Source organism: Rhinopithecus bieti, unplaced genomic scaffold (assembly GCF_001698545.2).
Source record: "Rhinopithecus bieti isolate Rb0 unplaced genomic scaffold, ASM169854v2 scaffold_2888, whole genome shotgun sequence".
NCBI lineage: Eukaryota > Metazoa > Chordata > Mammalia > Primates > Cercopithecidae > Rhinopithecus > Rhinopithecus bieti.
Genome location: NW_016804209.1, coordinates 4,273,384 through 4,284,875, shown reverse-complemented (window position 1 = coordinate 4,284,875; position 11,492 = coordinate 4,273,384). Strand labels below are relative to the sequence as shown.

The following is an 11,492-nucleotide window of genomic DNA, read 5'->3' as shown; positions in this document are numbered from 1 at the left end:
CTCCTCCTTCTTCTTCTTCTTCTTCTTCTTCTTCTTCTTCTTCTTCTTCTTCTTCTTCTTCTTCTTCTTCTTCTTCTTCTTCTTCTTCTTCTCTACAGTGTATGTCTCCATTTTACAACTCTGTATTTTTGCTACTGTTTTCTGAGATCGAGTCTTGCTCTGTTGCCCAGGCTGGAGTGCAGTGGCATGATCTTGGCTCACTGCAACCTCCCCCTCACAGGTTCAAGCGACTCTTCTGCTTTAGCCTCCCAAGTACCTGGGATTAAACTCAACACCATGCCCAGATAATTTTGGTGTTTTCAGTAGAGACGGGGTTTTGCTATGTTGGCCAGTCTGGTGTCAAACTCCTGACCTCATGTGATCTGCCCACCTTGGCCTCTTAAGGTGCTGGGATTACAGGCATGAACCACCATGCCCAGTCCCATTTTAAAACTCTTTTTGATGTGAAGCGTCTTTCCTAGAGGAAATTGGTTTTGTGTTGAGAGAAAACTGAAGTGATGTAGGGAATCTGAGGTCGTTAGCCTCCTGGAGACTCTGCCTCCTGTTCCCAGCCTGGGCATTGGCATGGTTCCATTGTACATCTGGACTTGCAGGTTAATTTGAGATATAAAGAAGCAGTAAAGGGGGCAGCACTGTTGAGGGGGTTTCCTGAGCTCCTCGGGGCAGATACTACTGGGACCTGGAACTCTGAACAATACAAATGATAATTTGGTGACATGGAGGTTGAATTGAAGCTTTCTTGGAGAAACATTCTTTGTATAGGTTCTTCTCATTTTACACCTCATGGCCTAACACCTTCTAGAATAGAATCTCCATTCCTCAGCACCATGCTGTGAGAAGCCAGGCAGAAAGTAGCGCAGTAAGATTAGCAAGTTTTTACACTTACCATTCAGGGAATTAATATGGGAATAGTAAAGGGGTGTGTCACAGCCACAGGCTTCTCTGATGGTTGTTTTCCAAGGAAGAGCTCAAACGACAACATCTAAGGCTGAGATGAAATCAGAGGAATCTACCTATGCTGTGATGACTGTCTCAACGCTTGTGGAAAATGCCCAAGTAGCTGTAGATTTAATCAGAGGCAAGAGAATGAAGGTTGTACTTTTGTGGCCCATGAGTGCTTTGATGAGGACGTTTGTGTCTTTCCTTCTTTTGGTCCCATGTGGTCACTCACCTTGTCACAGAAGTTATGCCAGGATTTACTAAAGAGTGTCAACTCAAACAGCAAGCAGCTCCTTCTGGTTAACTTGTGGTTGGAGGAGAGAACTTTTGAGTGGCTGGCTTCTCTTAGCAGTGCTCTGAAGTGATTTGCCCAAAAGTGGACCAGAAGAAAGGAAAGGTGAGCCAAGTACTCTGAGTGTTCCAAACACCATGTAATCTATTTTACGTATGTAATTCTCTCATGTATTATCATTAATAACCCTGGGAAGTACTTCTTAGTAGTTCTTTATGGAATAGATGAGACCCAGTGGTTCAGGGAGATAAGACAACTTGTCCAGGGGTACACAGCTAGAGAGTGATAGGGCTGGAATTCAGACTTAAGTCTATTGGGTTCTGAAGTCCACTTTGAGGTCCCCCTGACCTATCCTGCTGTCTATGGTTGGTACCCATGACAGTGTCACCATCCCTCACTTCAGAACATCTTCTTTGCTGTTGAACTGAATGGTAAGCCCTTAATTCCGTTAGGAGAAAAATCTAAAGAGATGCCTTATAACTGATGCTTTAAGGTTACCTTATACTGCTATCAGCCTTGCACTGCAGCTGTCAGCAGTCATTCTAGGACACACTGTGAAAGAAAACAATATCATAGCTAGTCAGAGGATCCCTGCATTCATTTTCACTAAGTATATTTAGATTATACTTTGATTTCTGAGTAGTCAATTCTATTTATCAGCAATACTTTTTGTCTAGAATTTAGGGGTGTTAGCTAGAATTTTATAATGGCATAAACAATACCCTGGAGGAAATAGGATATCACCATGTGATACAAAGCTAACATTAGTAAAATAAATATTAATCCAAGGTTAACCATTAGCCTAAACTTTCTCTTAATTCAGATTCCAAAATAAGCCTTACTGTGTCAAAAAAAATTATTTCTGCCCAGTTTGACATTTTAATATGAAAATCACCATAGACTTGCAAAGGCCCAGTATGAGTAATATTGACTGGCTCCATAACTTAATGACAGAATACCAATAACATTGCCTGGGACCACATGATTTTAAGCTTTCATCACAAGATTTCTCAAATGTTAGCTCTGGGAGATGATCGTTTAGTTTGACTATTATGTTCTGCAGATGAAGAAACAGCAGAGGTAGGTGATATTTCAAAAGTCACAAGGCTGGGTGGATCACAGAAACGGCCTCTTTACTACTTACTTTGTCACAAAACTTTAGTTTTGCCTTTAATTGGAGTATTTTTAAGAAACACTTGGGTTGAGTCTATAAATGTAGCAGACTATTAGGTGTGGCCCAGTTTGTAGTTATGTGTTACTCAGTCTCAACTGATCAACAGAAACATGCCGCAGAGGCTGCAGGGTGTGTAGAGTGATGGCTGTCAGTATTCAGCCTCATTGGTCTGAGTTCTCTCAAACCCAAAGTATGAGTAGGTGGCCAACAGATTTTGGAAGCCTTTGAAATACTATTCTAGTTGCTTAGTTACTGCAGAACAATCATTATTTTTTTGTTGGCGGTTCCAACCCCAATGTGCAGGCTTTGTGGCTGCTGCAAGGTAGCAGTGAGAGGAAGAATGAGGAGTTTAAGCTGAAAGTGAATGTCTGAAAATGAGCATAATCCTGAGCAAGGCTTGCCATCAGAGTAAGTAATGGTTGATGACGTTAACAAAAATTAAATGTACTTCTCTACAGCTATGTTGTTGTGAATTATACTTGCTTATTAGTAGAAAATGCTGAGATTTGGTAGCCTAACACATTTTGAGAGTGTCAGTTAGAATGGAATCAAATGACTATACTTTTAATGCTGGAAGCTGATCTGATACTATATATAGGCCATAATTTTGCATTAGATCCAATGCAGCTTAGGATTTTTTCTTCTCAAGACATTCCCAGATAAACATAAGCTGAGGGAGTTTGTTAACACTAGACCTGTCCTACAGGAAATCCAAAGGGACTTCTGAGGGCTGAAATGAAAGGATACTAGAGAATAAGTCAAAGATGTATAAAGAAAAAAGTAATATCAGTATAGATAAATCCATGGACAATTATAGAAGCTAGCATTGATTTAACAGTGGCTTGGAACTCTACTTTTTGTCTTCTATGTGATTTAAGAGATAATGGATTTTTTTTTTTAAAAAAAGGTATTGGTTTATGTTTTTGGATACACAATATACAAGGATGTCGTATTTCCTCTTAGCTTTACTAAGTTATGATTGACAAATAATAATTGCGTGTATTTAAAGTGTAAAAAGAAAAGTAACTTTTTTCTCCAGTGTATGTGTCTATGTCAGTGGTTGCCCTTGGGGTCTAATTTGGCTATTAGCCCATTCCATTTACTGGGACTTCCAGCTGAAAAATTATTTGAGGTACCTCAAAATGGGACCTGTTGAAATGGCTGTCTTTCTCCAAGTGAGCCTGTTATTTGGTGCTCTTTTTACTACAAGTGATAGCAAACCCAGTTCATACTGGCTGTAGCAAATAAGAGAATCTGTTGGCTTATATACATACACAGGGGCTACTGATTTCTAGGATGCCTTAATCCAAGGACTGAGATGCCTTGACTTTGCTCTTTATGGTGGCTTCCTTTTTAGTTAATGATTAAAAAAAGGCTACAGCATCTCTAAATTTAAGTCAAGCTGAAGAGTGAGCATGCCTCTCTGTGTCTTTCCAGCAGATCCCAAGCTTGACTCTTACTGTCCTTGACTGGGTCATGTGTCTACCTCTAAACCAATCTCTTTGACGGGGTGGATTGAATTACTCAGTTGACCAGCTCTTAGTCATGTGTATCACTCCTGAAGCCAGATTATTTTCTTCACACTTGAACTACAGAAAATGTTGGTTTTACTAGGGGCTCTCAGGCTCTTTAAATAAAAATATCAGGACTTTGAGGGCAAATAGGCAATAAAAGTTATATTCCTCTACCTGCCCCATACAGTTTTGCTAATGTATATTACAAGTTTTGTATTATCTAAGTAGTCTTTCATTGGAAGTGCTGCTTTTTTTTTTTTTTCTTCCTCATAAGGTTTGTCTATTGGTGTATTTGAATTATCTGTGAAAACTTTAATCATATTCTTCTAGTATGCTGCATTCACCAGGGCAATATTTAAAATCCCAATGAATGGAGGAATAGAGTCACTTGCAGTGCCTAGTTATAGCCATGACCCTCCTAAGAAAGGGCCAAGTTATGGGACATTACTATCTGCAAGCTGATTTGTTATTAATATATATATAATATCTATCTATATGTATATAGATATTATATATTATATATATTTTTTGCTCCAGCAGCTCTAGGACTCATTTGGGTAACAGAGATAGCTGAAATAGAGCCTGGGCTGGTAGATGATCATCTTTAAGAAAAATTGTAAGCTTTTGCATCTGAATTCTTTTCCTGTTAATGAAGATGAATAATTTTCTAAACTGAGAAAGTTAGAATAAATTTGTTAATCCTTTGAAATTATACTGAGCTCACCATTTAAAAATATCTACAACAGCAGCTTTCTGTCTACATGTTAAGAGACCAATCTAACCATATCAAGATAATCCATTTTTATTCTCTGCTTTATGGGCCTTGGGTCCCCAGAAACTGAAATTATGAGTATGTATTAATATATTATTGATACTCAGCAGCTGATGTATTTTACATGTTCATTCCAGGAGTTAGAGAAGCCCAGACGTCAATTGAAGTATTTTTATACAGTAAGTGGCAGGTTTTTTTTTTTTTTTTTTTTTAGACAGGGTCTCACTCTGTTGCCAGGCTGGAGTGCAGTGGCGTGATCTCGGCTCACTGCAACCTCTGACTCCCTGGTTCAAGCAATTCTCCTGCCTAAGCCTCCTGAGTGACAGGTTTTTAAAATAAAACAAAATGTGTATTTCACAATTAATATGTTGCACAATTCTGCCACAAATTAATTATTAATTAACATTTTAATTTGGGGACTCTAAGAGGACATTATTTGAACTTTATCTTTAGTTTTACTAACAGCAAAGTGGGTGAGGGGGATATCAAAATTTCATAATTGAGTATGAAACTATGAGTCAGGCCTGAATATGCTATTTATATCTGATAGTATTACCTGTTCTCCTAGTCCTCCCCAATCCCTGCTGCTTTAAAGATTTTATATTTGATTTTCACAGTTTTACTCTGATGGCTCTTAGGTATATTTTATTTATATTTCTCCTAATTGTGGTTCATGGAGCTTGTTGGATCTCTGGCTTGATATCTTTCACCGGTTTTGGAAAACTCTTGGTGGCTGTCTCTGTAGCTATTGATTCTTTCTCATGGTTCTCTTTTCCTTTTGGAAAATAGTTACACGTATATTACTTCTTCATGTCTTAAATGTGACTTAAGCTGTTTCTCGTATTTTCAATTCTTTTGTTTTTCTCTCTGTGCTTCTGATTAGATTTTCTTCTACTGACACCTGTTTTACTCCAATAAAACTTTTCTGTGTCTACCCTTTTAAACCTATCTATTGAGTTTTTAATTTCAATGATTGTATTTCAGTTTTCCTCTTTTTATAGAGCCTAGGTGTCTGGTAAGATTATCTATCTTTAACATATTTTTTGAATGTACTAATTGTAGTTATAGTAAAATTCTATTTTGATGAATAAAATACCTAGATTACCAGTGAGTCTATGTATTTTCAGTTTTTTATCTTGGTTTTGGTCATTTGATCTTGTTTTCTGTCATGCTTTGTAATTTTTCATTAAGCGCCTCATACTCTATGTGAACATTTTTAGGCTCTCTAGATGCTGTTATATTCCTCCAAGGAAGATCTGTTGTTTTCTGTTGGCAGTAGGATAAAGATGTTCATCTAGATTGAATCAACAATTATGATAATTGGAGTGAAATTTCAAGTTATTCTGTTTTCATTTGGTTTACTTCTAAGGTATAAGCCATTGAGAGTCTCAGCAGAAAGCCTGCAGTATTTACCAGGACTGTCCATAGGAGGCCCTAAATGTCAACTCCTAAGTTGAGTGGCATGGTCATAAAGTCAGCTTAGCTTTTTAGCCTCTTAGCAGAAGCTTTCTGTTTATTTTCTTGTCTGTTTACAACTCAAAGCTTTGGAGTGCAAAGGCTGGAAAGAATGTTTGGTTCATTTTTCTGAAGCTGTCTTTCCTCTCAGATCTTTGTGCCTCGTGTTCTTGCTGCATTGGTAGTCCTAGATTTCATTTTTCATCCCAGTGAGACTGCTCCAGGCTTTGGGCTGCAGCTGTCTGGTTGGCCAATGTGGCCTGGCCAGAAATCAGTGAATGCTCTGAAAAGAGCAAGCAGTACAAAGGAGGGTCTCCCCTCAGGGTGTTTTCCTTAGTCCCTAAAGTTTTGCGTGCCTTGATTGAAGACCAAAGTCTGCAAACAGCGAACAGCAGCTATTCCTCCTTCTCTTCCTCCTCCTCCTTTCTGTCCTTTCCCTTCCTCCTTCTTCATCCAGCTTTTGTAATTGTTCTCAGTTGGAGACTTAGTGTGGTATTACTGTTACTTTCTGTAATTTCTGTGCAATCCAAGTTTTTCCATGACTGCAATACGTATGGTAGTATTATCTGTTCATATCATGGTTTTCCTATGGGAAAATAGGATAGGCAAATACCATAACAGTTTTTCAGTTAAAATCATGTTATATGCTATTAGTATTCATCCTTTAACTTTTTGTTTATTCAGTGTTGAATATGCTAGAAGCTGAGGACACTGCTGTGAACTAAATAGGCATAACCCCTGCCCTTGGCTGAGGATCTTATAGTATGGTAGAGGCAAATACCTATGTGTCCATCTCTATCTCTACTTAAATCTACATCTATATATAATTACATATTATTGTAAGAGCTACGAAGGAAAATTAAAATGAATTATGAAAGAGACTTAGAACACTGACTTAATTTACACCAGGGGAAAGGTTTTAGAGAATGTGGCCCTTTGGAGGTGTTGGCTGAGACCCGTAGTGAAAACCAATTAGCCAGAGCTTTCTAGAAGAAACAGCACATGTGCTGCAGACCCTTTCAGCCAAGAAGTTGGTTCATTTAAAGAATTGAAAAGATGCCAGTGAGGCTTTCAGCAGTGTAGAGGACATGGAAGGAGTGGGAACAGAGGAAAGTGATGTGAACTGAATTTGAAGCTGGGGCCAGATCAAAGTGGGCTTTTTAGTCTGAGCTAAGGATTTTGGAATTTCTCCTAAATGATGTGGGAAGCTGTCACAGGATTTTGAGTATGGCAGTTTCATGGTTGACAGTTATCACTCTGGACTGGGTGTGGTGGATAGGCTCAGGTTCATTTTTACATAAATGTTTTTGGTGTTAAAACTTCCTGATTGAGTCAGGGTGCTGTGACTCATTACTGGATTCTCAGCACTTAAGGATGTGAGGCAGGAGGATCACTTGAGGCTAGGAGTTTGAGACCAGCCTGGTCAATGTAGCAAGACCCCCCAGAGAAAATACAGAATACAGAAGGAGAGGGTGGTTTGCAGGGTCGACATGATCTTGATATCAGATAGGATGCAGATTCAAAAATGTTGGGATTCAGCAGCATGGAAGTCAGGGGTGACCTTCAGAGGGACAGTTTGAGTGGAGTGGTAGAGGTGGATATCAGAAGTCAGACTGAGTCAGACTGAGGAACCAGGAGAGAGAAAATAGAGACACCTTTTTAAGAAACTTGGTGGTGTAGGCCTAGAGGAAGGTGTGTAGCATAGTTTTGAGTTGTATCTAACATACACACAGAGGTAAGTTCACAGCGAATACAGGGATGGTAGGATCTGCAGTCTTGCAGGTCAGAATCTAATCATTTTGCTTGTGTATTGAAGTAGAGGCTAAGCTACCCCCAAATGCAGTTGCTTAAATGAAAGTTAGTATTTCTCTCTTAAAGTCAACAGATGATGATTGACTCCACATGCAAGAGAGGCTATAGGAAAATAAATGTCTTCTTCCTCCAGGCAGCAGGATCACAGGTGGCTGGCTCCTAAGTACAGGAAGGATGTACACAAAGTCCCAGAGCATGACAAATGGTCACTCCAGTGCGCCATCCTAAAGTCCTCTCACTTGACTTTGTGCTGGCCTAGCTCACAGAATAGGGCTGGACTTTTGAGAGTGATAATGCTAGAAATGGTGACAAATTTTTATTTGAATTGCAAGTGGCATAGTGAATAGCTAGGGGGATAGAATTTGAGGATGGCATCATCGGTAGCCGACGTGTTGTCTTACACTTCGGGACGACCTGTAGTGCCACCTGCACCTGGACCATGAAGGTTGGAGCTGATCTGGAACATGTTCCAGCCCATCTGCTAAGTGAAAGCAGGCTGCGGCACTGGCGTAATTTTTTCCATTGCTCCAGTCAGTGTGGCCACACCTATGGGATCCAGTTATCCCGCATGCCAACCAGCTCTTTATTTTTCTTTTGAGTTAACTGTGGCAGAGGGCTGGACTAATGTCTCATGTGATGTGATGCCAATAGCTTGGCTCGGCCATTGGCTGAGTGCTCTAGGGGACCTGGGAGGCATCTCAGCCGCCTCTCTAACTTTACAATTAAAGACACAGTCTTAACTGCAAAGTTGCTGCAGCTTGTTACTCAAGTCAGACGGCTGGAAAGCAGCAAGTCCTGGACCGAAACCCATGCCTTGTTATTTTAAACCCAGTGGGAGTGAGTCTTATCCACCCTTATATTTTCATTGTCTGGCGTGCTAACCTGATACCTGCTAGATGCAACAGGATAGTTGGAGTTGCTAATTAAAATTTTCCTTTCTTGTTTATTTTTAATTTTTTTTTGAGACAGGGTCTTGCTGTCACTGAGGCTGGAGTGCAGTAATACCATTAGAGATCACTATAACCTTGAACTCCTAGGCTCAAGAAATCCTCTCACTTCAGCCTCCTGGGTAGCTGGGTAGCTAGGACTACAGATGTGTGCCACCACACTAGGCTTTTTTTTTTTTTTTTTTTTTTTTTTCCCAGAGGTGGGGTGGGGCTTTGTTGTCTAGGCTGGTCTCAAACCCCCGGTCTCAAGCAGCCCTCCTGCCTTAGCCTCCCAAAGTGCTGGGATTATAGGCCTGAACCACTGTGCCTGGCTACTAATTGAGATTTTCTTATGCCCCATGCCTCAGTCCCAACAGTAGAGCTAGTATCGTGTTGAGAACAAAATTATGAATTCTCCAAGACCAACTACAGCTCTCAGTCTATTTCCAGGTGCAAGAAAGGGCACTGATTTGTCAGACTTTGATTAATGACAAATAAGAAGAGACCTGGGATAGAGGAGAAAATGGGCTCTTTCTTTGTGAATAAATACATGTTACCCCTCTCTCTCCTTCCCAAAGGGAAGTAAAGAGTCTAATGGGGTTTGGATGTTTCCATGCTTCTGAGGTGGGTGTGAAGGGCGAGAGGGTTGCTCGTGTCGTTTGCGGGGTGTCTAAGAGGGGAGTAAGCGAGCTGTGTGCTTTTTTATTGGATGACTACTGATTGCCCTTGCCGACCTGCCCCAGTACTGATAGAGAGCAGTAAGGTGTGGCAGTATAACCACCTGCAGAGGAAACAAGTCAGCCTCCTCAAATTCATGATCTCTGAGAGATACACTAGTAGGACCCCACTCACAAGCAGGCCCAATATTGGCTCTGGCCTACAGAGTTTAGACTGATAGGGCCATCAGCAGGTGGGGTAGAAAGGCTCTCATATTAAAGCGGTATAGCATGGGGCTGCCAGTGGGGGTCTGCTGAATGATGTGGTCAGATCTAATGAGAGATCATTAGTGCCCAGAGGAGGGGACTGAGGTCCCTGCCAGTAAGACTTGATGGGGGTCTCCATCCATATCATCTGTGGTGACCACCGAGGAGGTGACAGCAATCTTAGCACCACTGTGACAGGTTCATATGAAAGATGGGGAATAGGCCGGGTGCAGTGGCTCAAGCTTGTAATCCTAGCACTCTGAGAGGCTGAGGTGAGCGGATCACCTGAGGACAGGACTTTGAGACCAGTCTGGCCAACATAATGAAACTCCGTCTCTACTAAAAATATAAAAATTAGCCGGGTGTGGAGGTGCGCCTGTAATTCCAGCTATTAGGGAGGCTGAAGCAGGAAAATCTCACGAACCCAGGAAGTGGAGGTTGCACTGAGCTGGGATCGCACCACTGCCCTCCAGCCTGGGCGATAGAGCAAGACTCCATCTCAAGAAAAAAAAGGAAGAAAGAAAAAAAAAAGTATAGGGATAGCAACAAAGAAAATGACTACTTACTACTGAGGGAAACATCCTCTCCAGCCTTTCTGGGATCTATGATCAGAGGAGCATGCACAGAGAACAGGGATGGGGTGTGGTGAGCAGACAGCACCTGCCCCTGTCTCTCGGCCCACGTATGTCTTCCTGTCTGAGCCATTAGACCACCTGCTCAGCCTGCTCTGCAGAAAGGAGGGGAACTTAGAATTGGGTATAAGATTGAAATGTGGACCTTTTTTAAGAAAGAAGGCTCTTTATTATTAAAATCTCTCAGTAGTTAAAAAAGTATACTACAATGAATTCTGATGAACCTATCACTCAACTTCAACAGTTACTAACATTTTCCCAATCTTACTTCATCTAACCCTCCCCAACTTTTATTTTGTTTATTGAAAAATATTAGGGGAATATTTTAAAGTAAATGCAAGCCATTCTACTGTTTCACATGTCCATACTTTTGTTTATACTTCTAACAGATAAAAACATTTTTTGATAAGTCATTATACTATTACTACTTCTAACAAAATTTCTTAATATCCTAGAATACCCAGTCAATATTCAAGTTATCACAGTTGTTTCAAAGGTTGCTTTTTGTTTTGTTTTGTTTTAACAGTTGCTTTTCCGACATTGATTTGATGGAGAAGCAGGATTATTTGTCCTATGGAAAGTTTTACCCACTTAACTGATTACTTCCGAAGGATGTCTATTTAATGTGTTTCTCTATCTCTGGTATTACCTGCAAGCTAGTAGGTACATTTAGAAACTTGAGTAGATTCAGCTTCAGTTTATTTTTAGGCAAGAATACCTAATAGTTTGTGCTGTATATACTGGACTATTTTCATAACCCAAAAAATTAACTAAAATGTTCTGGGATGGACTGAGAATTAAGGTTGCTAACTTCCCACGGGGGAGAGGGGACAACCAGAGTGCAGCTAGTGGTAGCAATTACTGGAAAAAATAAAACCACTATGTACAGCCTCTTCAGATACTCTGGTTATAGAGGCGAGGTGTAATGGAATTTTAAAATTGCATTTTGCACTAGGGATCCAAATTCAATAAATGTGTGAGTTGGCAGAGAAGGCAGTTTTGAAAACTGCTCCACAGCTCTAAAACGGTCAGATTATGGAGAGGATTTTTTTT

The 11,492-nt window shown here is 40.4% G+C and overlaps 1 protein-coding gene across 5 annotated transcripts in view; it reads left to right on the top strand.

Annotated features, from left to right (window-relative positions):
• Window positions 1–11,492, top strand: part of CSGALNACT1 (chondroitin sulfate N-acetylgalactosaminyltransferase 1) — a 365,212-nt gene that overhangs the window by 178,996 nt on the left and 174,724 nt on the right. The window contains exon 3 of one of the 5 annotated variants that reach the window (XM_017867279.1): window positions 2,709–2,813. The exons of the other annotated variants lie outside the window; for them this stretch is intronic. The gene's annotated coding sequence lies outside the window, so the exon portion shown is untranslated. The remainder of the gene's footprint in view (window positions 1–2,708; window positions 2,814–11,492) is intronic. 5 annotated transcript variants of the gene reach the window in all.